This window comes from Thermobia domestica, chromosome 3 (assembly GCF_964235325.1).
Source record: "Thermobia domestica chromosome 3, izTheDome1.hap1.1, whole genome shotgun sequence".
NCBI lineage: Eukaryota > Metazoa > Arthropoda > Insecta > Zygentoma > Lepismatidae > Thermobia > Thermobia domestica.
The window spans coordinates 66,769,298-66,796,900 of NC_137456.1; the positions used below are offsets into that span (position 1 = coordinate 66,769,298).

General features: G+C 36.4%; 1 long non-coding RNA gene across 1 annotated transcript in view; it reads right to left on the minus strand.

Annotated features, from left to right (window-relative positions):
- The window catches only part of LOC145681446 (uncharacterized), a 183,647-nt gene that overhangs the window by 16,594 nt on the left and 139,450 nt on the right, over positions 1-27,603 (minus strand). The window lies entirely within an intron of this gene.

The window sequence follows — 27,603 nt, forward strand, 5'->3', positions numbered from 1 at the left end:
AATTCGTTAATTGACTTAATACATTAACATCTTCATGCATAACGATGGCTATGCATATTCTATTTTCTACTACCGATGATAGAAGTCGCACTGATAGCTGGCTTCAAACGTCCTTCAGCGGTTGACATCTACCGGACGAAATTGAAACTTCTAGGCGTGATCCTTTTCACTGTCTCTAACAGAGTTAACTATTTCTTAAAATCATTTCGGAAACGAAAAATACTTGACCTACCTCAAATTACATGTTAAGAAACAAAACAAAATTAAAAAAAAATGTATATAAAGTCATTTGTTACTTTCTTTCGTGTACCTTAGAAGAAATTCCTTTTTATTGATGGTATTGTGTCCTTCTGATTCTTTCATTATATAAAATGTAATTGCGGCTTTGCTCATAAACGAGAGTAAACTCCTTTATTATTATATAACCCACATCAATATGAAGGCAAACTTGTTGTCAAGATTTAAGATAAATATCGCTCAAAGCAATCGTAAGTTCTCATGTTGATTAAGATTAACATCTATTTTGCAGATCACTCAAAAAACAAAAACAAAAAACTAATATTTAGTTTTTTAAAAAGCAAGTGATAAATTCTCGTAGTCATTGTGTTTAATAACATGATTATTCATGCCGCTAACACTTCTTCTGTTTTAAGTTGTGGGAATATACGCTAAAGGAAATAAATATACATGTTTTTTTTTTTTTTTTAATGTTTACCTATTTTTAAGTGCATTATAATGTTTGATTATCGTGTTACGTTTCCTTCTATATTTATTACAAGGTTTTGAAACGTAGTTGTCTAGATATACAGGGTCTGTTTGGAAACAAAACCTACACACTTACCATGAGTGTAGTACTGCCGTAACTTGGAAGTTTTCCTGAGGAGGAAAGCATTAATAATTTGGATACCTTAGAAAATTATCAAACTGTGTTCCATTATACTTTAAAAAAACATGAAAATTTCCACACTTCTTAGAATTTAAAACCTTAAACATTTTTATTATTCCTTGAGGGTCCCCAGTGGGTGTTTGAATGGGCCCAGATTACGTTTATGCTTGTGATTTCAACTATTGCCTATTCACGATTCGCCTAATAACCTCAGGCAATGGAATTTACAGATATGTTAACTCAAGAGAAAGTGTAGCCGAATCTTGAATTCGAGATTCGCCTTTCAAGATTTGCCTGATGTGAGATTATGTTGGTAGTACTGACAAGACGTAAAAATTTGTAGTTTCTAAATTTTAAAAATATATACATACATTTAAAATGTACATATTAAAATAGTATAAGCACAAATATAATATATAGCTCGATGTTATATGTTTGACATCGAGATATGAAAATGTTACATGAAGTTACAAAATGTATTACGGAAAACATAAAATGAAACAAAGTACCAAGAATCGAAATAAGCACAATTACGTTATATGAATAGATAGTATACGCTTGACATCGAGCATCGACATTAGAAATGATAATTTTTAATTAAGTGCAAATTTTTAATCCAGTATGTAGGAGTCGGAACCCAGAAAAAATCAGTAACTTAATGAAACTTGTAGTAATTACAGCTTCTTTCCATCAAATATAGGCATATCCTAAAACTACTCAGATATCTGCCTCAAAGATCACACATTATGGCTGCCATACCTAATTTGTACGCCAACGTCTACAGAATCAATTATGTTTTTGTTGATTTTTTTTTTTTTACTTTAGGTTCAATTGTACGATCTTGGAACTTTCAGCAAAATATTTTGTAAATAAAATTTCATTTGCTTGATACGTATATAATTCATCTCTGTAGGTCAGGTAGGACGGTGACGGTCAAATTAGATATGGCAGTCATATTGGATTTTAAAAAAATCAACTTTCGCCTAATAACAAAAAATTCTCTGTCATGGCTTACAGTGATGTTTGGATAGCAAGGAGGTACTAGCGAATCTTGAATGGGCGAAACTTGAAGCCCCAGTTTATGTTTCATCTTAGGTAAATATATTTTGTTCAGGTGATGAGACAGTAGCAGCATTTATTTATTTATTCTTTTTTCAAATGGAATATGGTGGATCCATTATATGTTCGCCAAATTAAATTGAGGAAACAACATTTGACACAACTTTAAGCCTTAAGAAGTATTATTATTTCTGAGATCTTAATATTTTACAGAAAAGACTTCAGATCATATTTTTGTTTCACTCAAGAGTTTCTTTTTTCTAGGGAGGAAGTGAACCTGTTCCCTGTTCCATTTATACATTCATGTTCGTATCGTATCATAGGAAGTAAGAAAGTTTCATTTTCATTTATTTATTTAATTTAACAATCATCAGATACAACTCAGAAGCCATTTTATACTGGATATCTAACAACAACAACTATAGCAATGAAAAGGATTTGGGAAGGTATCGACCAGAGCCTGTTTAGTAGGTACCATCCCGGCATTTGCTGGTAGGACTGAGGAAAAATCCTGGGAAACCCCAGTCAGGGGATGGTAGGCAGCGAGAATCAAACCCACGACCTCGCCAATGCGAAGCCAACGCTCTACCATTTGAGCTATTTCGCTCGCATTTCGAACTGAGGCCTCCTTGAAAGACGAGGAAATAAAATAGAGGCAGTTGTCTCCTGTTCCCCACTACTTAAGGCACTGAAGTGCCCACACGAATCATTCTGGAGCTAAAACTCGAGAAACTTTTTCCGAAACGATAGGCTATAGAGAAGAGTGTAACTTAAGAACTAAATATCAGATCAGTGTCGCATACAAAGAACTTTGTAATTATTTTGTCTTTGGCTACTGATCCGTAACAGTGATTGTAGAGATGCACGCATTATCATAAAATAAAATTTAAATAAACATTTTAAAACAAATCTATATAAATAAAAAGGAAAGTGACTATATTTATGACTTAATAATTCTTTAACCACTTGACCGATCTCGATCAAATTTTCAACATAGATAAGTTCGGGCCTGGGATGTTTTTATGATTTCACTGTGATGGTGCAACTTGGGGATAAAAAGGGGAGAGATAGATAAAAATAACTAAAACTGAAAGTGACTACTTTTGTGTCTTAGTAACTCTTGAACCACCCGACCGATCTCGATTCAATTTTGAACATAGATGAGGTTTGGGCCTGGGATGAGTTTTATCATTTCACTTTGACGGTGCAACTTAAGGTAGGAGGAGGGAGAAATGTATGAAAATGGCCGAAAATGACCGATATTAGTCTTGAATCCCTAGACTTCGGGGTCGCTGAGATAAACAGTGACACTTCCGATGCCGTTTAAATCCAAATTCAGACCCGCATTTTGGTGGAGGGGGAAGATATATAAAAATAATCGAAAGTGACCGATATCAGTGAGAGCTTTATATACATATACATATATATACATACATATATATAACACCTAATATAAATATATTTTTATTTAGCTTCGTTTATTTATTCACTTTCGATGTCGAAGATGCTTCTAGCGATCAGTCATAGAAAAAAGCGAATGATATTCTCACAAAAATCGAACAAAATTGGTATGTACACGTCATGACATCGAAATGACCTTCATTACCAAATTATGCATATGGAACTGAGTGAAACGTTTGTCAATTTTCCCATATCTTTTTAGAACTGAATTATGAACTTTTTTTTAAAAAAAAAGAAAAAAAGAGAAAGAGACCAAAATATGAACTTTTTTGAAACAGGGCCAAAATAAATTTGGACCTTCTGAGATAAGTCATAAAGAGGTTTGTTTTTTAGAGCCTGATTATTTTAACTGACAAAACTGTTTAATTATTTCAATTATAATGTATGACTAAATAGAAGAAATTGAAGTTGTTTTCAGTAACAATCGACGAATCTACCATTTTGTTTACTACAAGCAGGAGTAAAAGTGGATCTGAAAAGGTAGGGGGAGGCATGACGTCACAAAGTCCCCGTGCCTATCTTTAACCATTGTAATTCTTTTTAGAAAGTGGGCAGACACCACAGATATTTTCTGGAAGTGGGGGACGACATCCTCCCACGTTCCCCTCACTTTTATCCCTGACTACAAGTATTTTTTCAAGTATATTTTTGAAGTAAGTGCAATGGAAACTAGGATTACGTAACTTCTTTTAGAAATGAAAGAAAATTTTGCACTTTTATGACTGACAATTGAGCCTTTTAGGGTGAGAGAGACAGATAATCTATGAAAGCGAATGATCATCGAATAATTGGTGAAATGAGACTGTGCGAGGAAACTGGAAACCCGCGATCACACACGGACAGAGTGCTACTTGCCACGAACTATCAAACCATAACAGATCGCACCAGAAGTGAGCAATCTATCACTGTACTACCGTAGCCTCTTAACTTACATGTTTCCTGCCTTTTTTGCGTTTATTTTGTAAAACCTACGGTTAACAGAAATCTCAGTGAAAATTCACAAAACTTTGTTGTAGGAACATTGCACCCCTCCAATGCATTTTAAAGATATTTACACCTACAAGCGTCGGCTGGAAAGTTTCTGACCTGACAGAAAAGACGACGTAGTTGCGAGGTGAAATTTTATGTGCGTTTTTATGCATAATTAAATACACCTTTCTCAACGGTGCTCCAGTTTCTTTAACACATTGAAAAAAAAAGTATCTGGGTGTATATTCAGTTTTTTACAGCATCCGCTAACAACCTCATCCGTGCATAAATCTTGGTCCTTCAGGTGTACTTTCATCGCAAGGAAAATATGATTATCTGAAGGTGCTAAGTTGGGTGAATAGGGAGGACGCTAGATCAATTAAAAAGCTACAGACATGTACTTGCGAAATGTGTGGTGAGCAGCGTAACACGGATGTTGTTATAAACGCACCTGTATCATTCGTACTTACATTATTTAGGAAAGAAAAGCTCATAAAATGTTTCATGTAGAGTATTGTACTCTACGCTGTAGTAACATGGATGCTACGCAAAAGCGATGAAAAAGGATTGAAAGCCTTTGAATTGAGGGTGTCAAGAAGAATATTGAATTAGGAAATTAGCTGGTGTTGAATGAGGAAGTGTTAAGCATAATAAAAGGGAGGGAAAAAAACAGTATTGGATGTAATTAAAAAAGAAAGGGAAACTAAGGCCTGTGACAAGCATCTTGGCATTTCAGCTAAACGAATAAAACGCAAGCTCTGGCGTGACGCTGCCAAGTGGTAAAGGGGTGTGGCTATGGGTAAGCAGACAAACTACAGCTCGATCAGGTGGTAGGGGATAGACGTGGATGTGTGCAAAATAAACGTGGCAATACCGCTGGCCTCTCATTTGCTAGCAGCATTTAAACGGAACTTGGAGCGCCGCCTTCAAATGCCAAGATGTTTGTCACGCCGTTTAGTTGGCTTAGGATGAACTGCGTGATGAGGGATGTCCTAAAAGTACAGTGGCACGAAAAAAGTGAGAGGTGCGAAAGAGATTAATGTTGAATAATATTTAAAGAGAAAATTGGAGCGTGAAGACAAAGAGGTTAACTGAAGATCGAAGTACATGGAAGCTTCACAATTCGCGGCAAGTAACCTGTCAATAATGGAAGAATATCAATGATAATGATGATGGTACGTCATTGATCTCTTCAAGAAATTTCACTGAAATTGTGATAAAGGAGAACTAAACATTTTTTCTCCCTATGATTTGATTGTCTATATATGGTTGCTGCTTATGAGACATTTGAATAGTTCCAGATCGACTTCGTTGTAGTACATAGATTTCAGCCATCAAAACATCCACATCGAATGGTTCTGAACTTATTATGATTATAATGATCTAACGAACTGTATTGCCAATATTTGTGTACTAACAAAACTGAAAAATAAACAAACACATTGTTAATTGCAGAAATACTTACGATGGTGGTGGTGGCTTCTTCAAAACTCCATTTTTTATAAGTCAAGAATTAAGATTAGGAATTAGATTTCTGGGTTTTCGGCATCTAAGGCCATATTAGCCCGTCACTAGGATTAGGATTAGGGATTAGATTTCTGGGCTTTCGGCATCTAAGGCCATGTTAGGCCGTCACTAGGATTAGGATTAGGAATTAGATTTCTGGACTTTCGGCATCTAAGGCCATGTTAGCCCGTCACTAGGATTAGGATTAGGAATTAGATTTTTGGGCTTTCGGCATCTAAGGCCATGTTAGGCCGTCACTAGGATTAGGAATAGATTTCTGGGCTTTCGGCATCTAAGGCCATGTTAGGCCGTCACTAGGATTAGGATTAGGAATTAGATTTATGGGTCTTCGGCATCTATGGCCATGTTAGCCCGTCACTAGGATTAGGATTAGGAATTAGATTTCTGGATCTTCGGCATCTATGGCCATGTTGGGCCGTCACTAGGATTAGGATTAAGAATTAGATTTCTGGACTTTCGGCATCTACGGCCATATTATCCCGTCACGTATGAGGGATGACGTATTTCGGCGCTCACACTATCCGGGGAAAGGGAAGGAATGAAGCGGCCTGGGACCTGTATGTTAGGTACCATCCCGGCGTTCGCTTGATGTGAATGAAGAAAACCCAGGAAAATCTCACCCAGGATGGCTGGCCTGAAAAAGCTTTTACACCTTTTCGACCGAGTGTCTCCGCCGGGAATCGAACCTAGTACCGCTCACATGAAAAGCGAGAGCGTTAATGGCTACTACGTGGGGCCACTTTTCCTAAGTCAAGTATGATCTATATGAGTATACGTAATTGTCGCCAGTAGTGTTGGCTCTTGAAGCTTCTTTTAGCTCGTAATAATAATTTACTTTTATTGATGAGACTTCCTTTCAGATCCTCCACTGATCACCAGCTATACCTTGACACTTTATGCTTAACATAGACTTTATATTTTACTTTGTGATTTCATAACCGGATTCCTTTAAGTAAATAAACACTGAAATCAAGACAAAAAAAAGTAGTAAATTTGTCTTGAACGAAAGGCTTTCTAGTAGAGCTTGAATGACTTTGCGACATTAATTAAAGGAATACTAGAAGGCCAGGACAAGGCTTAAAGATGTATTACCCATGTGGAATTCAAGGTACTTGACAAGGTGAAATAAAAACAAGAATTACTCATTGCGTAACGCAGCACGTGGGTTTTTGTATAATTGGAAGAAACAGGTATGTATAACACATGTTTATACATATTGAGTCCAAAAGCATTTTGATGTTTGAAATGTATATTTATCTTTATTTTTTATTGTTTCAAAGGTTGTTCACTAATATGAGTACTCTTGTAAAGTTTTTCAAGTATAACGAAGTATATTAATAAATATTTATTTTTTTCACGCTAGTTCTTGTATTATACGAAAGGGGCGTGTCCTGGGAAATGTATGTTGCATATACCTACTTGGTTTTTTTTCTTCACAATCTTTACATGGTAATTCGTAACAACCACATGTAATATATATATATATATATATATATATATATAGAGAGAGAGAGAGAGAGAGATTTTACTATAGAAGTGATTATCTTAAAATTCTGGTGGGATTTCCAAGTAGTATAATACAGTAAATACTTTGTTCAATTTTCATATATACAGGCGCGGATCCAAGGGGAGGCTATAGGAGCTATAGCCCCCTCTTGACTCTCAGATATACACTGGATAAAATGGGCTACAATCCTGCTTTACACTGGATAAAGCGGTAAATTATGGTTTAGCCCCTCCCTTGATCATATCCTGGATCCGCCACTATATATAAAGAGAATTTCTTTCTTATCTAAAGTGCTAAATATAGTGTCCTGATTAAAATAGTATTATAATTAGTATTAGGTATTAATATTAGGTCCTATTGTTGGTGGAGTTTTTAAATTAAAACTTAGCGTGTCTTTCCACCTTGTATATGAGATGTGGACTTCCAGTTTCAGATAGAATCCGAACCCAGCCCCACATGCGTGCGCTAGCGAGTTATTAATTATTTTTACCAGTTTAAGATTAGTTATCCCTCCAGTTTCAAACCTACTAAAAAGCAATTAAAACGTTAAACATTGTTGGGTTAGGTTAGTTTAGGATAGGTTAGGTTAGATTTGGTTAGTTTAAGTTAGGTTAGATTACCCGGTAAGACTTTACTTAGACTAGAACAGTGACTGGAACCGGTTTTCATAGAAGCTTCAATTATCACTTAAATTCAGTAATCCGTGGTTTGCATAAAAATTTAATAGATTCTCTTCATTATTCTTATATAATTCTATAAAACTTAAAGCAGAAATATCATATTCATTGCACCGATTCGCCATCCTATACGACTACCATGGTGCTGAATCACTGAAACCTTACGAGTCTTGCAAATAGTATCCACTTCAATCTTTTCTCGAATTAAACATAACTTTTGCCAAATTTAAACACCTAAGCATCACATAAAAGCCCCAAATTATCATTTCTTACCTCATTTTTCCTAATTTTTTGTAAAAAAAACGGAGGGGCAACTCTAAACTTAACCCTTTTTACCTGAAGTCTCCCCAACCGGTATCCATGGTCTTCTAATTAACTGTGTTCGATATTCTATTTAATCCAACACGACAGAGATACGAATAAAGAAACTTCAAGGACCAATAAAAATGGCCATCTTTGTAGTGGGACTCGAACTCGCTATTCACTGCGCCTCATGACCCGAAACTGAACGCTCGAAACCACTCAGCTATTGCCGCGGGCACGAGTCGAGCTCATTCGATTTGAATTTCGAGTCAAGTCTAACACAATTTCCTTGAGTCGAGTTCCGAATCGAGTCATTGTTTTTGAGGTCGAGTTTCGAGTCGAGTCGAGTTTGATAAATTGCTCGCTCAGTCAGCTCGTTTTAAATCCTGATTAAACTGGAGAGCGGAAGCCATTAGAAATGTAAGCAGTAACGTGGAATGCTTTTAGTGTTGCTCACGAGAGGGGACACTGCTCGCATGATAACGAGACGACAATAGATTTTTATAACGAGACAACCTACACCAAGGGGAAGAGGGCAGGTACAAAATACAGGGTTTTCATAAAGTATGGACGGATATAATTCGCTTATAATTTACATAAAAATGCTCATATTGAAATCAAATAAAGTGCAAACGGTAGCGGAAGGATTAAATTTTTACCTGTAATCTGTACCAGCTCAGTTCATTCACCGCTACACCTCCAACTGGGCGCCATTTACGTCCACACATTCTCGTAGACGGCGCTGGAATCCACTCACAGCGTTCCGCCGTGTTTGATCCGAAATGCCGGTCACAGACGCCCTGATTTTGTCCTTTAAGTTCTCCAAACCACTTGGCTTCTTTGCATAAACTTCCGTTTTCACATGATCCCAAAGCCAGAAGTCGCAGGGGGTAAGGTTGGGTGATCTTGGCGGCCAAGCGGTCGGGCCACCGCGGCCAATCCATCGGTTAGGGAATTTCTCATCAAGGAACTGTCTCACCTTGATTGCATAGTGAGGGGGTGCCCCGTCCTGTTGGAACACGATGTCGTTCTGGATTCCACGTGCCTCCAGTTCCGGAATGAGGTATTTCTGCAACATATCCAGGTACGAATCTCCATTCACGGTCTCCTCTTCAAAAAAGAACTGTCCAATCAGATGATCATAGGACACAGCGTACCAAACGTTCTCTTTAGGGCTATCTCTCTCATGTGTCTCAAATTCCTTTGGGTTTTCCGTGCCCCAAACGCGACAGTTGTGTCGGTTAACCTTCCCGGAGACATGGAAGGTTGCCTCATCTGAGAACATGATGGCTGAAAGGAGAACGTCTCCATGTTCCAACTGCTTGAGCATGGCGTCACAGGAGTTGAACCGAATGTCCAAATCTTCATCATGCAGATCCTGGACTATCTTGATTTTTTAACCTTTGGCCTTGATCTTCTTCTTGGCTATCTTAAACACGGTTGTCTGTGGAATTCCGAGTTCCATGGACCGTCTAGGAATCGACTTCTGTGGGCTGTTGATGATGCTTTCCCTTACCCTGCTCACTGTTGCAGACGATGTTGGCGGCCTCCCACTTCGAGGACGGTCCAGGACGCTTCCTGTCTCCAAGAACTTAGCATGCCACTTTCGGATTGCACACTCTTTGGTGAACTTTCGACACACCAGAATTGGTGATTTTAGCTCTGCGTACCACAGAACACATTACGCTTTCTCTTTCACCGACGCCATCTTTGATACGGTAAAAAAATAGTCTTCTCAGAGGAGTTTTTCATTTATTTATTTCTTTAAAAGACAGACACACCAATACAGCTTACAACTTACTTTTAACAGTCAACATTGAAACAACAATGAAAACAACAATGGATGGAATTTGGTAAGAAACTGACCCTTGCCTTCCCCCTCCCTCTCTCAACGTGTTCAGAGTTGCCGCTTATCTAACAATGTTGCCAACTAAAAATTTAATCCTTCCGCTACCGTTTGCACTTTATTTGATTTCATTATGAGCATTTTTATGAAAATTATGAGCAAATTAAATCCGTCCAGACTTTATGAAAACCCTGTACAATAGAATTATATTTACTAATAGTCAAGGTGACCAGACGTCCCGTTTTAGCCGGGACAGTCCCTTTTTTCCAACCGTTGTCCCGTTTTTTCTGATTCTCGAACGGGACGCCTAAATGTCTCGTTTTTAAGTAAAAATGACCTAGGTGTCCCGTAATTATTATTCAAAATATAAATCGTCAATGCAAATTCTACTCTCTTCCGTAGCAACACTCGTTGCCAAGGTTCAGCCGTGTCTAGAACTTCTGAATTTTCAAATGGGAATTGAATGTTCGTAGTTCAAGTGGGAATTGAGAGGGAATTCTGAGTGTTCAACTAGTTAAAAGAATTGTTGGGTAGAACTTGCTATCGGGAACCATTATTTGTTGTGTGGTACACGTAAAGTTAGAAACGGTGTGTTATCGGTCTTATTTGTGTATTTTGTAAATTGAGAACATTGCTGAGTCCCAAAATGCAATCTGGAAGTCAGATATCCCCCCCTCCGTAGCCGATTCGTATGCGTCCCGTTTTCGCAAGTGAAAATTCTGGCCACCTTGCTAATAGCAAAGTGACATCTATGACTGATGCCGTTAAAAATGGATGATGTGGAAAGATAGCAGCAAGGGCCATTTGTGCAGAACAAGATGTGTAGTCAATCGTGCCGACTTTACAAAATTTATGTGGCTGCATGTGCTATATGTTTTCAGGGGAGTCTCGAAATTTGTTGATTAATTTCCTTTTAGTTTAAATCTGTTATGAACACTGTCATGAATGGCTGTGCTCGGTTCTATTCACAATACAGTTCCATTTTTCTTTTTTTTAAAATTCTTTTCTTGGTTGTCTTTGCACAGACACATTTGAAACAAATAATTATGTTTTAGAGGTTAAAAATTTCTAATTTCCATCTCAATGTTTTAATTGCTTGTTATTTTTGATAATGGCAAATGACAAATATTTATTCTATTTTGTTCCGCACCCACAAGATTATTTGTGGGAGTGCTGGAACCCCGGAGCACCCACGTAGTCGGCGCGCATGTGTGTAGTATCATGTGTCCATATGTGCACAAGATGGACAATACCTGGAACATTTACTACAACTGCCTCATTTACGGAATGTTTCAACGAGTAGGTGACTTGTACTGCAGTACTTTCTCCTGATACCATTAATTTAACATAGGAAAAAAGGACAGTAGGCTGTTTTCATTTATGAGGAGATGTTGGGATAGTACCTATATTTAAAAAGCTCTGACCTGGCAGCTAACTTCCCCCGAACAGCATAAGCCAATATGCCAGTTTGCTGTAATTAAATTTAATTCAATTCCGTTTTGTACCTGTTCCCTCGCTTTTGATGATGACGTCATCGTTGTGGAGGGTGGACATCGAATTTGGGTGTCACCCTTAATACTTCGTATGTTCGTCCCTTCTATTCTCCTTGGTCCACAGTACTTAAAACTACCTACAACATTTAGCTCGTTTTGACTATATTACGCAAAGTAATCATGAAAGCAAAATTAGTTTCTATTGCAAATTCATGTTTTAATTAAATTTCCAAACACACGTTATCACAACTCACAGTTCCAGGGGGGTCAATTAACCTTAAGGTAGTGTTCAACCCCTGACTCCGTCTGCTAACGAGTGTGATGCTCCTCCAGAATATAAACCCGGAACCTCCTAGACTTCACGACTACCGAGATCGGCAGTTGTAGTTTTTAGTATTCAGATATAAACCGCCTATCTTTCATGTTTATACACGGTGTTATAATAATAATAATAATAATAATAATAATAATAATAATAATAATAATAATAATAATAATAATAATAATAATAATAATAATAATAATAATAATAATAATAAAAGTTGTAGTAGTAGTAGTATCATTGACAATAATTGTATTGTTTATGTAGGATACTTGAAGAGAGTAGTTAAAACCACACAAAATTTGGCTCGACTTGACTCAAAACTTGACCCGACTTCGAGTCGAGTTGTAGGAAATTTTTCGAGCCGTGTTCTCGAGTCAAACCAAAAAATGTCTGATTCGAGTCGAGTCGAGTTTCAAAGAAAACTCGCTCGTGCTTATTACTATAACCGATTATCAATTTCAGTGTTACACCAGTCTAAAAATAATGGTTTCAACCTATATAGAATTATAAATAACTATAAGTTTAGGAGAAACTAATAAATTAATATTACAAAAGAGTAATGTGTGAGAAATATGTTGGAAAAAGTGTTTTTGCTGCCAAATTGCACGTGCTAGAGAAATAATTTTAATAAAATGCCATACTCTTTAATTTTTACTGGACAGCAAAAAACTTGAGATCAACGCGCTTTGTGATAGTCATAAGACCTCATTGCGTTAAAGAAAAATTTTCATATTTCACAATACATATTTTGACAAAAGCTTCGTATTTTATATCCTGATCAGAATAGCAATGCTGTTTCTGGCTGAAGGCCCTAGTGTTATGTTTGCCTTAGTTACTGGGCAGGGGAGCGGAGCAGCAGAGTATCCATCCAAAGTTCCAGTTTAGACGTTTTAAGTTTTTCAAAGTTCCAGTTTAGGTGTTTTAAGTAGTGGAATTTGTTTGTGCTTAATAAAAAAACGTTATATACTGTATTATATTATTGAATGGTGGAATGGTTCATCATTCCTGCAGTAATGGAGATGTATTGTAGGGGCACGGTGACTCAGTGGTAGAGCGCTTACCTCTTGTGCGTGGGATTCCTGGTTCGATCCCCGATCAAGTAAATTTGTGGTAGGCAATGTGCTTGTGGGTTTTCTTTTAGTACTCCTATTTTCTCCCACTTTCTCATTCCACCAATTATTCTATCATCATTCCCTCACTTCTTTAGCTAACAGGCATAAGATTTCATTTCATTTCGAAACTCAAGCAGTGCAGAGTTTCGGTCAGCACTTGGATATGTTACCGAGGTGGTTTTGCTAGTTTGGGTATACATCTACTGTTATGAAGACAATTGAAGATCTACTTGAATGAAGGCAGTAGTAGGTAAAAAGAAAACTAATAACTATAACGAAGACAATTTCGATGTACTGTTCACACATACTTCAACTTAAAAGATAAATCACCGTCTGGCTGGCTTGAACTTCATGTCAGAAATTTAAGCTTTACTTTGATTAAAAATTTTTCTCCCAGTATGTACTCTTGAAGCATTGCAAGGGAGGGGGATGTAAGTAGATTGTTTCTCACAGACTAAAATAAGTATTTTGTGTCTAGTTGAGCGGAATCCACTACTGCCTGCATTGAAATAGACCCGTTATTACTGGTTTTCAGGAACAAAAATAAGCAGTTTGTGTTTGGTTTTCATATAACATATGAATTCAGCACAAGACATTGCATAGTTGACCTTCACACGAAGTTCAGCTCTAACTAAACTTGTCTCTCTAAAATCTCTAGCTTTTTTCCATGAAGTATTCATCAAACTGAAAATTCGTTCTTGTGAAGCGTTGATAACTCGAAATGATAACACAGCTTCAATTAGTTGGTCACTCATCCAAAATACTGACCAGATAGTCTGTACTGCTAATTTAGGTTGTTTTTGTAAAAGATTTGGTGCTCCAACGTCATATTTTGTTCTCCTATTCTCAACAAACCGGTGAGCAGACAAGGAGTAGAGTAAGGAAACAGCGGCTCTGGCGAAGGCGGTGGTGACCAGCAAACTAAGACCATTAGTGATAGAGTTGATAGCTTTTGAAATATACAGCGCATAGATTCATAACTACCTGAGCACTGCCAACAATTCTATATAAATATCTAAAAAGAAAGAAAGAAAAAAAACGTACGAAATAACTATGTCCGTAGTGTTCATGGAGTGAGCCGCTATGAAAAAATCACCACTTCTCTCGAACTTTGAGTTTTTTTAATCTACAAAATAATAATAATAATAATAATAATAATAATAATAATAATAATAATAATAATAATAATAATAATAATAATAATAATAATAATATACTAGCAATTTAATTTATTGGATATTTTAGTGTTAATACCAGCCAGGAGCCTGTACATCCTACATGTATTTATATCGCGCAATACGTATAATACAGAATAGCTTGAAGAAAGATAAAAATTACATCGAGTGTGTAGAAATGGATCAAGTCTTCTTGGATAACAAATAAGAAGTTCGAAGATACCTAGTACATATCTGCATTAATAATACACGTAATTAATATATACACACCACTATGTAGTGGAATACACTGAAATATTCTCCTTAACTATTTGTAATTAGCAAAATATGTGTTTGTTGAACTTAGCATCCCTTTTCAGCACGGGGACTATGTGAAACGTGATCCTATAGTTTAATGGAAATTCGAACTCCCGTAATGCGGCCAATGCTTTTCCACTGGCAATGGAAGCCAGGAACCTGTTCGCTAAAGGCATGTGCAGCAGCCATACTTTAAAAATGGGTTTCTCCTCACATCGGCAGCCACCATTACACCACACTGGCAGCGGAGAAGGCAATTAGATAAAAGCATAATACAGTTTCATTTAGCTGAGATTGTAATTAAATAAATTTATCAGAGAGGGTAATTAGATAAAAGCGTAATACAGTTTAATGTGGCGGAGAGGGTAATTAGATAAAAGCATAATAAAGTTTCATTTAGCAAAATCTTCTGTCCATACTTAAACCTTAAGTCAACCCTGAACCAGAGAGTAATTAGATAAAAGCATAATACAATTTCATTTAGCGTAGAGGGTAATTAGATAAAAGCATAATACAGTTTCATGTAGCGTACAGGGTAATTGGATAAAAGCATAATAAAGTTTCATTTAGCAGAGAGGGTAAATAGATAAAAGCATAATACAGTTTCATGTAGCGTAGAGGGTAATTAGAAAAAGACATAATACAGTTTAATTTAGCCGAGAGGGTAATTATATAAAAGCATAATACAGTTTAATGTGGCGGAGAGGGTAATTAGATAAAAGCATAATAAAGTTTCATTTAGCAAAATCTTCTGTCCATACTTAAACCTTAAGTCAACCCTGAACTGTGTATTATAATCTTGTATAGTTAAGTGCTTTCAGGAGTGACTATGTGTGTGTGTGTGTGTTTTTTTTTTAATTTGTTTCTTTACACATGTACTTATTAAAGTGTTATGTTAATAATAATATTATGATCACTAGCAAAATAATGGACATTACTCCTTCTCAAAAGTATCCGATATATACTTAGTACTGGACCTCCATTAAAGGTAACCTTAACCTTAACTTCTTTGCCATTAGGGAAACTTAAATGGACCTACTATTTCGGTAGATAAAGGTAACATTCATCACATCGACTATAATTATTAAAAAGAAAAACAAGGCAACAAAATCTCTAATTAGTCGTCACTAATGTCCTTTTTTTTAAAAAAAAAATGTATATAAATGAATTGAGTAACTAGGAGTCAAACCTTTTGCGTTTTATGAGAATTCCAATGACCTTACCACCAACTGAACTTTAAAATAAAGATTTTTTTCAATGCATCCCGTGTATACAACAAAAACACACGTGGCTACGGTGTTTGCAGCGTACTATAAAACGTAGTAAAGTGTTTCATATGCATGAGTGAGAAAATGCAGTCTGCCTTGAGCTACTTTACATGTAAATTATTGTCAATAAACGGATTATTTCACACCAATTTTTCTTTGCATGCTGCTACTACCAACTCCCTTCATAATAAAACTTTTTTTTTTTTTTTAACCCAAATGACCACAGATAAATGATAGGGCTACGTGCTTTCGAATCATGGTTGGGAGGTCTTGGGTTTTATTCTCGCGATCTGAAATCCAAATTGGGATATCTTCAGTGCTTCCTCAGTTTTCTAAGGCAACAGCGCAGGGTATAACATGAACAGATTGTTATAGACTAGGTTTCCAACCATATTTTGCCCACGTTCTACCTAGGCCCCAATGAAATCATGAAGTCCCCCACTGTGACATATTCTTACTATTACCTATTGAAAAAGTAAACTATTAATGTAGAGGAAGTTCATATGGGCAATAATTTCTCTGAAAAAGTTTTCTAATAACATGGTAAAATAATAGTTGAAGCACTGGCAAAGAAATTACCAAGAAATTGTTTTAAAATACAATATAATATAAAATTACAGCAAAATATGGTCAGATTTGCAAATATAAAAAGAGATATGATATTCATAATTTTAATAATAGCTTTATCTGTAATATTATGACCATTTTAATTATATATACTTTGAAGTCACTTCAAGATAAGCAGATTAAAAGTTCGTGAGATGTTTCTGCTTCAAGGCTGTTGCAAAGGGATTTTATATTAGGGTCCAATATAGTTACCTTCAGTATCAAGTCCCCTCGTTTGGTAATACCCACTGAATTTCTATTCTTCAGTAACAAATCATTTACAGCGCTATAGCCACATTCAGCTTCATACAAAAATGGTAACGGTCACAACGGTTTTCTTACAAAAGTTAGTTGAATTTGATTATTTAGTTTCTGTCTCAACACAAATTCATGCCATCCTCCCATATATGGTACTTGTACCGATTATGACCCGGGTCCTTAATATGGCCCACACACCATATCTCTGCAGATTCACGTTGGTGCTACTAGATGACAATATAAACTATGTCCTCATGGCAAGCGTAAACATATTTGCGCGGCTCAGAAGACATAGTTTATATTGTCATCTAGTAGCACCAACGTGAATCTGCAGAGATATGGTGGGTGGGCCATATTAGGGACCCGGGCCATAATCGGTACAAGTACCATATATTGAATAAAACTTCAGCTGACGCAACAATTACATGTCAGGGAGTTCTTCTTGATACTGCAATGAAACACCAGACTGATCCATTAGCAATGGCCCCACCACCAACGTTTGAAAATAAATTTATTTTAAATCGGATATTTTTTTCTTGCAAATCAGACACCAGTATTTCATCAATTGATCCATAATGACAAGTCAAAGACCATATCAGTTACTTCATATCTTGCTAGGCTATGAAAATTTAAAATACAGTAACAGCCATAACTAGAAATAAAATAATCCAAAAATAATTAAAATAAAACAAAAATGTATTTCTTTGAAAGAAAATCTGATGTTTGTAACAAAATATATTAGGGACCAAATTAGTAACTATCTGAAGTATTACTACATTTATCATTAGACATCTATGGAAGGGATAATGGACAGAAGGGATAGTGACGGGCTCTAATTTATGAAATTTCACCAGAGAACTCCATGAATGTACTAGAACACTGCCAGAAAGAATTCTTTAAGCAGAGTAACTGACTCTGAATTTCCTGGGAGGCAGACACTCAGAACGTTACAATTACATGCTGGACCTGGAACCGTCACTATTCGTTCAGGATAGTTGTCCTTTGTGTGCGTAACATACCAAGAGATCCATGAATTACATTTTCTGACCCTGCGCTTCATTATTTACCTTCTTGGGCATTCATTGACCAATGACTTCATGAAATCCCAATCTAACATATGCAATACCATATGATATGTCGTGCAAAATGTTAATTTTTTATGTTAATGTTCATAAATCAATTGGCCATTCCTGATTGTGTCACCAACTCTTCTGATACTGTCTGGTATTGCAGTGGTTCTGACATTCTTAGCTCTGCGCTAACTTATTACGCTGTGCGTTCTTGCGGCACAACAAGACGGTTCTATAAAGGTAACCAAGAAAGTTCTATTTCTTTGTCACCCTACTACCTTCGAACGTCGATATGTCACCTAGGACGTACCTGGAAGATCAAAAATAGACCCAATCAACATCGAGACCTTCTGTCAACGATCTGGAGTGTTCTCTAAGGTGATTTTCCAAGGAATGGAACCGGTAATAATAGTACGGTGCAAGGTGCGGAGAGTATGGCGGATGCAATAGTGTTCCCATCCAAGGCGTAGAATGGTATCCCGGATCATCCTAGCCACGTGGAGCTTAGCGTTGCACTGTAACAGGAGGACCCCTTTGCGATTTAGAAGTTCTGGCTCCAGAGTTTTGAGTTTTTCTTGAACACGGCTCAACTACTGACAGTACACAGTTGCATTGATGCTCTGGCCAGCTGATAGCAGTTCCCGGTTCACCAAACACACAGGAGGACCTTCTGGTGCAGTGCTGGTTTCGTCTGTTTTGGAATCAGTTCATGGAATGCTGACCAATGATGACGGCGCCGTGGAGCTTTGTACAGGACTCACTTCTCATCACATGTCAACATACTGTCCAGAAATGGCTCCTTCCTCAGACGAGACAGCAAAGAAACACAAGTGTCTGCTCGCGTTGTCTTCTGGTTCGGAGTTAAATCATGTGGGACCCATCGACCCAACTTGTAGTGCTTCCTAATAGATCGAGATGCTGCCGAATGGTTTCTTTATTCACACTGAATTGTAGCCCAGTTCCTCACATGTCTGATCACTGTGCTGCCTGAAGATCTTAATTTTATACATGTGTTGGTCTTCCGGCACGTGGTACGTCTTTGAGTGTTTCGTTACCATCCTTAAACTTGATAAACCACCGCTGCACTCTACGCGTAGTCGCGACACCCTCTCCAAAGGCCTGTCATACCTTCCGTCCACTGCGTTGGCATTTGGCTCCAGTTTGAACTCGTACAGCATACACGCCCTTATGACGCTCTGTGAAGGTCTCATATTCATTCTGTTTTTACGCAAGTTTACGGTGTAACTGAACTGCCACAACCAAATAGTATGTTGGATATGCCCACATCATCAACTGACTTTGGTCTTATCTCCATTCGCATTCAACTCACGGTATGAGGGCCAGTTGAACACAGGCCACCACAAAAAGCGACAGAACTTTCTTGGTTACCTTTATAATTACAAAGCTAGCTAATGGTTAATGCTTTCGTATCCATGCCGTGCATTTATATATCTCCTCTGTGGTACAAAGGAATATTAGAGAAAACACAAGTTAGAACGGGTAGCTCCGGGAGTCGATCTAAGGATCTCTCGATTACGGAACAAATATGTTAAGGAACAGCTTTTTCATATTTAAAATAACTCTACTATATAGCCCAATCGTACCATCAATTTGCCACGCCACCATTAAATTTATTTTCTAAACTTAATATTCATAGAAGTTTTATCGTGAGGAACATATTTGTATATTTACATAATATTTCATTTCAATCCACATGAGAACTCATACTGCTCGATACTTAGTTACGAAGAAGTTCAATAATTAACTGCTCTTGACATTACTACGAAATTATATATTCTCTTTTACATTATTAGGGATTTTATATGGCTTGTCGAAAAACAATAGCAAAAATTCTTGGAATGGAACTTTGATTCTTTTGATTGACTTGAATATAGTCAAGTCCATTATAAATGTTAAAATGACTCACTTTAGACTCACTGTAGAACATTACTTTTGTTTATTGTTTTACCTATCCGGATACATGTACTGGTGACCAATCCATTACGTGAACAACACAAAATGCCTTGCACGTGTTTTAGATGCTAAGTAAAGCGTTGTTCCATTATAACCAGCAAAGCATCATATATCTACTCAGTAGTGGACTAACAACACCTAGAATTACAGGTTTTCCTCTCCTTTCGCCCCTTCCTCCCCATTAATACTTTTACTTTCTTTGCATTGGACTTACCTATTACTCATTCGCAATGTTGCCAAATAATGCTATCTGCAGGATTTTCCATGAAACATCCGTGGGAAAAAAAAAGTTTTAATAATTATGTCTAATCCTGTTCAGGGATTCCGGCAGAACTTTTGCGTGTGTCACCACCTCTAATCATAACTAACATACTCACCGATTATCTGTCCTAGTTTAGAACGGTTGTTTTCATGGAAAATACTGTTACTCTATTGGTCAAGTTGATTTCTAACTTCCTATTACTTTATTCTCAAACTTCTGTGTATCGTATTACTGTCTGATCTTCAGATTCTGGAATTTAAGTTAATTTAGTAAAATGATATACTAATAGATATTTCGTCAAATTATAATCCTGAAAATGGTAACACTTGAGAATTTTAGTTGCCCGTCATGAACCTAAAATTTTAATTGCTTTTCCTATTGTATTAAAGTTTAAAACAACAAAATTTAACTCTTACAAAGTCAGGAGAATTTAACCCTTTCGAGATTTATAGTATACATATACCATACGTGTGTATTGTTTTAAAACGCTCATATAATATCTATTACTGCTGGATTGTTTTTTATTGTTCAGTCGTACATACATTTCGAAACTGGTCACATGTGTTTTGAGAAGGAGCTCATCAAGTTGGTGAGGGTCATGACGTCATCTGTTTAGCCTTCAAAAGTACAATGCAAAAGGCTTATTTTGTTTTCTCGCAAATATTGTCTAAAAGGTTTTATGGGATCCAAGAACACATACATATGTTGTCGGCATGATTATCAGACAGAGTAAGCGTGTTATGGCTTCTTTCCACCTTCTTCTCTCCTCTATTTTTCAAAATTGATTTTGAGATCTGTATGCTAACACCAAAGCGTTGAAAGGTATAAATTTTTGAAAAAGAGTTTTTTTTTTTTTTCAGAAAAAAACTTCTCCATTTTCCTCGAATTCCCCTTTTCAGGTATATGTTACAAGCATGCGAAGGATACCATTTGGAAGGTTGCTTTATTCTAAATAGAATGAGATTTGAACCATGATTCTAGGATAAATAGTGGTGATGCAGTAGCTGCTTCATTGAAAGTCTAAAATTTGCCTTTAAAATCCCAAAAGGGTTAAATAAGTTTCAAGAAGAAGTCAGTAAAACCAAATCACCACAATTCCAGTTCATTTCAAAGGAAAGAGAGAAATAATTCTCCATATAAATCAATGGGCTAAAGGAACAAATATGACACAGGTACTGAACAAAGTTAATCAATGTATTAGACACATGTATAGAAAATATTTATAAAAATTTTGAAAAAAAAAATTACCAGACAGATCAAAACTTTTGGGAAGAGGAAACTGCCCCTTCTTATCCTCTTCTAGCTCCGCTTCTGAGCTGCCTGAATCCAATGTTCTATTAATTTATCTTTATACAATATGACAAATAGGTTACATATCTTTATACTAACTAACTAACTAACTCTATGACCTATGGAACACGGAGGTTCAATGCCCGTTCACAAAAGCTCTCCACTGACTTCTATCCTTAGCTAACTACATCCAGTTTCTACTTTGTATTCCAATCTCTGCGAGATCCATCTTAATATTGTCCTCCCATCTGCGCCTAGGTCTTCCTAATGGTCGTTTTCCGATTGGTCTTCCAGTCAATACTTTGAAAGCGTTTCTACTTTCTTCCATTCTAGCTACATGACCCGCCCACCTAAGCCTCCTAGACTTGACGACCCTAACAATGTTGGGTAAACCGTATAAATTATGTAGTTCCTCGTTATGAAGTTTCCGCCATTCCCCATTCCAGTTCCTCTTGGGTCCGAATATTCGTCTCAGGATCTTGTTCTCAAATACTTTCAGTCTATGCTCTTCCCTCAGAGTAAGTGACCATGTTTCGCAGCCATACAAAACAACAGGCATGATTATCGTTTTGTATATTTTAAGCTTCAAATTCCTCGACAGAATTCGCGACGACAAGAGATTTTGAACCGAATAGTAACACGAATTCCCTGCTTTTAGACGACATTTAATTTCTTCGTGGATATGATTTTCCTCTGTTAATATTGATTACATATCTTTTATACAATATGACAAATAGATTAAACAAAGCAAGCATGCGTTATAAAAATTTGTCTGAATCCAATGTTCTATTAATTTATCTTTATACAATATGACAAACAGATTAAACATCTATACATAACTTGATAAATAGATTAAAGAAAATAAACATGCATTATAATAAGCTGTCTGAATCCAATGTTCTATTAATTTATCTGTATACAATATGACAAATAGACTAAAGAAAATAAACATGCGTTATAAAAAGCTGTCTGAATTCAATGTTCTGTTAATTTATATTTATACAATATGACCAATAGATTAAACACATTTATACAACATGACAAATAGATTAAACAAAATAAGCATGAGTTATAAATCGAAAGAAAGAGTGTCGTCTTGATTATAATAAGTCAAAGGTTATTGAAAGGAATTAAATTCCAAAACGAGTTTTCCGAAACAAAAATTCTTGTTCTTGTTGCAAGTGCACGTGTAATTAACATCCAAGCTATTACGAGAACCCCTCACTTTCACCAGCTCTTTCTCAAACCGTATGTATGTTAGCACATTAGTCATTAAACTAATGCAACGTGAAGTCATGAGTTCTTACACCGTAGGCGTGGAATATATTTCTTTTTTCTTAATAAGCAAACAGAATGATGAAGAGTGTGTGTGGTTCGGAACAGTAAACCATGGAAAATTCAGCGTACTGTGTACGAAAGGCAATAAAGGCGTTTACAGAAGAGTTTCTTGGTTTGGTTTACCTCAGTGCTGTCAATTCCTTGATTACAAAATTGAAGCTTGAATATGGTTGTACACTTACTACAGATCACTTGAATACATATGCGTGAAAGATAGCTAAGCACGTTTCTTCTGGTTGAGACTTTTGTAGATGTTGAAGCTGTCATTCGATGCTTGAAATTATATATATAAAAGATGTGCAATATCTTTTGGAATTTCTTTCTCCCTCTTCTTGTAGAAAATTATTTAAAAGAAAAAGTAATAGAAGGCCATATTAAGGCCTACCACTCCTGGCGACAAAACAGTTGCACAACTATTTCGTCGCTGTAGTATACAGTCAGCAACTTCACGGAGACAAAACATTTTTGCTGCCAACTCCGCACTCACTGATGACGGCAAAAGAAAAGTTGCCGGACATTTGATATCACAATTTGGCTGGGTTGGACACAGTAGGACATGTTTGCATAATGAACTGTTATGCGAAAAGCTTGTAGAAATTATTATTATGATTATAATTATGATGATGATGATGATGATGATTATTATTATTATTATTATTATTATTATTATTATTATTATTATTATTATTATTATTATTATTATTATTATTATTATTATTATTATTATTTTATCTTCCTGCTTGGAAGCACCTCGGCAACTTTTCTCTCGCCGTCGCCACAGTGGGCGGACTCCCATAAGACTCAATGCAGTTTTAGTTGTTGCACAACTGTTCCGTTGCCTAGCTGTTGCCCTGTTTGGCGACACCTCGACAACTTCTCTGTCAGTGTCCAGTCAATGAGCGGATTTCCATATAACTCAATGCATTTATCCAGTGCAACAAGATAGTTGCTCGACAGAAAGAAAGTTGCCAGTAAGCGGTAGACCTAACTTTCTAGTTCAATCCTTCGAAAAACTGAACACCTCTACACTACCAGTAAAGTATCATTTAGGTGCTTTATTACCAGAGAAACAAATTATGGCATGACATCATAATCAACAAAATATATATTCCAGGGCGCAAAATTTCCGGTCGACAGGTCGCCATTGGCGACTAGAAATTTAGAGCTGGCGACCAGTGTTCAGTAGGAATGGTTTCTGCTTAAACTCACAAGGCTGCGTAGTTTCTGTTTCGCACGAAATAATTGTCACTGAGTGAGATAAAATACGGAATGTGAAATCTTCATAACGGACATGGAAAATGAAGTCTTCACAACGTTGTAATTTACCCCTCCTTTCCCACCCTCAATCGAAAGACAAATATATTTTTAACATGTATATGAATTATCCAATTCAAAATTGATTATCCTAAATCTAATTGTCTGGTTTTGAAATTTTATGCTCCGATATAACCTCTTTGTCAAATCAAATCCCGTGGGGTAGGGGTGGGGGAGTACCTCTCATAATTTGTACGTTGAGAGATACTGGCGACTATAATTTTTGGATTGGCAAGTGCGTCTGACTTCGAAATTTTGCGCCCTGATATATTCCATCAATACAGGCTCCTGGAGAGAATTCAAGTGGTTCGGATCCCATGTAGGTTCATGTACCACATAATCTCACTGCTAAGCCCCAATTAGTGTTGTAGGGGCATGGTGGCTCGGTGGTAGAGCGTTTACCTCTGGTGCGTGCGGTACCTAGTTCGATCCCCGCCCAATAAGTTTATAATGGACAACATCATGTCCGTGGGTTGTTCAGGGTATTCCCGTTTCCTCCCACTTTCTCATTCCACCAATTCTTCCTCATCATTTGCTTGTGTTAATCATATTCTCTCTAAGCCTAAAAGGCATAATCGTGGGACGTTAAACTGAAATATTTCATTTTATCCAATTAGTGTTGCCTATGAAATAAGAAAATTCTTGTGTCCTCTTGAAAATAAGTCGAGAAGTATATATTCAAATTCAAGATGATAAGACAAACATGACAATCGAGACGAAACGAGAAATTTCACAAGTCCCGTGAGTTACACTACTTCACCCAATTGATATTATTTAGGTCTCAAACACTGTTTTAGTGTTACCTAATTCATAGTTTAAAAACTAAAGTGATAACGTGATCGTACGAACATAATAAAGAGGATTTAACAACATTTGAAGATATTCAGGTCATTACACAATAAACTACAGTAATAAATTTACCATTCGTGGATTTGTCGTGACGTGAAACGATTCTGATAAGTTCTAGACGAAATTAAGAAAAAAAATTGGGTACAAAATTTTTCTCGATTCTTTTCCATATTCACATTTCTACAAGTATCCAGTAGTTATAATTATATCACATTGTATTCTTTTTCCTTCGTACCTTATCCACTATCACGTGTGACAATATACAGCTTATTTTCAGCTAATGACACAACCGATTCCTGTTCTAATTTTTTCGAGTCTTTTCCACACCCACATTTCTACAAGTATCCAGTACTTGTTGTACTTATGTTATAATGTAGAGCTATTAATAAAATATTTATTTATGTTATACTAGCTTTATTCAAATTGTTTACCTAGGATCAGGTAAAAAAAAAAGAAAAAAAAGAAAATTCTGACTGAATGAATCTAAAATTTATAAATAAGGCGAAATAAAAACAATTGTAGATAATAGAACAACAGCGCAACAGTGACCAGCAGTAACAATGAGAAATTAGTTTCATTGCAATGTATTGGAAATGAAATTTTTGAGTTTTAACGTCCCATGGTTATGCCAGCTAGGCTAAGGGAGATGGTGATGATGAGCAATGAATGAAATGGTAAAATGAAAGAAAGTGGGGGGGGGGAACGGGAGAACCCCGAGGAAACCTATGCACACGTTGTTTGTCGGGAGTCGGGAGCAGCGATTTTGGACAACCCTAGCTCTGAAACTATGCACTTTTCCCCACAGGTCCATATGAACTTTTTCTCTTATTATTTTGGTGTAAGGAATCACCTCTTACAGTTTGTCGGTATAGTTTATTAACACCCTGTATATATATATATATATATATATATATATATATATATATATATATATATATATATATATAGAGAGAGAGAGAGAGAGAGAGAGAGAGAGAGAGAGAGGGCATGCCAAAAGTATCATAAGAACTGTTAGAGACTTATAGGTCAGAAATAATCGTAATACGTATAACATTGTAGGAAGGTGCTTTGGCAAGGAAGAACATTGCTGGCGTAGGTAAGCTTTGTGGTACCACCATCATGGATTCAAGTCCACTTTTTAGTGGGAAGAGGGCCACATAAAATATTTTTTACTAGAATTTTTATGAGACATGCAATAGTGAAATCAATTTCTACATACTTTTGTTCTGTGAAAAGTTGTTGATTCACAGTTCTTGTCGTGCACTCGCAACCACAGACGTAAGCGAATCTTCCCATGAATGCCAACCATTTAACAAAGTTTCTTGAATGATAGAATGCTAGACCTCAGTGATTCGGTGATTGTGTTACGCATCAGAACAACATAAACCATGCCTTTAAGGTTGCCTGTGGGGAAGATAAAAATCAAGTGGCGTAAGATCTGGTGACCTGACTGACCATTCAATTGATCCTCGTCTGCCAATCCACGTACCAGGAAACAACAATAAAAAGGAATGGCTCCTGCTTTTGAGCGTAATTGGTTGTTATTTCGAATTTCCTCCTCCCTGCTCTGGGTATAGTTTTGATTAAAATGAATTGTTCGTGTGTAACCTTTGGTTTCTTAAATAAATAAATACTTTATTTATTATATTATATATATATAGGATAAGATTGGATACATCCAAATAAGTTGGAAGTAGCTCCTGCAGGAATTAAGATGAAATCCCTATGGCTATTGGGGTGGAATCCTATTCACTCTCAATGTAATCATATAATATTCTTTCCATCAAAGAGAAATCAATTAGATTAAATATGTTGGAATTCGAGGTTGCCGCCATGATGGTTATTTGCTATGTTGCGTTTCCGTAGAGCCCTGTTCTCAATAGCCATAGTGGAGATTTCATTCCAATCTCTGTATTTACAACTTACAAGGTGTACCCATACTTTTGGATCATTTTGTATGTATATACTAGCGTAATCCTAATACCACTATCATCTTGTAAAGCCCAGTAGCGTGATCCTAATAAATTACAAGCTTATAAGGCCTACTAGCGTGATCCTAATAACATTACAATCTCACAAGACCAACTAGCGTGATCCTAGTAACATTATAATCTTACAGAGCCCACTAATGTGATTCTAATAACATTATAATCTTATAAGGCCCACTAGTGTAATTCTACGTAATAACAGTACAATCTTATTAGACCCACTAGCGTGATCCTAATAATCTTACAATCTTATAAGGCAAATAAGACCCACTAGCGTGATTCTAATAACCTTAAAATCTTATAAGGCCCATTAGTGTGATCCTACCAACATTATAATCTTATAAGGCCCACTAGCATTATCCTAATAACATTACGATCTTATAAGGCCCACTAAGGTGATCCTAATAACATTAGAATCTTATAAGGCTCGCTAGCGTAATCCTAAAAGCACTACAATCTTATAAGTTCCACTAGCAGAATCCTCATAATATTTATAACTTATAAGGCTCACTAGCGTCATCTTAATAACATTCATAATCTTATAAAGTCAATAGCGCAAATCTAATAGCATTACAATCTGATAAGGTCCACTAACATAATTTTAATAATATTCATAACTTATAGGGCCCACTTGCATGATCCTAATAATATTATAATGTTATAAGGCCCAATAGCGTGATCCTAATAACGTTAATTTATTGGATCCTAATAAATACGAGAGAGGGACGAAGGAGGAATGAAACACATGA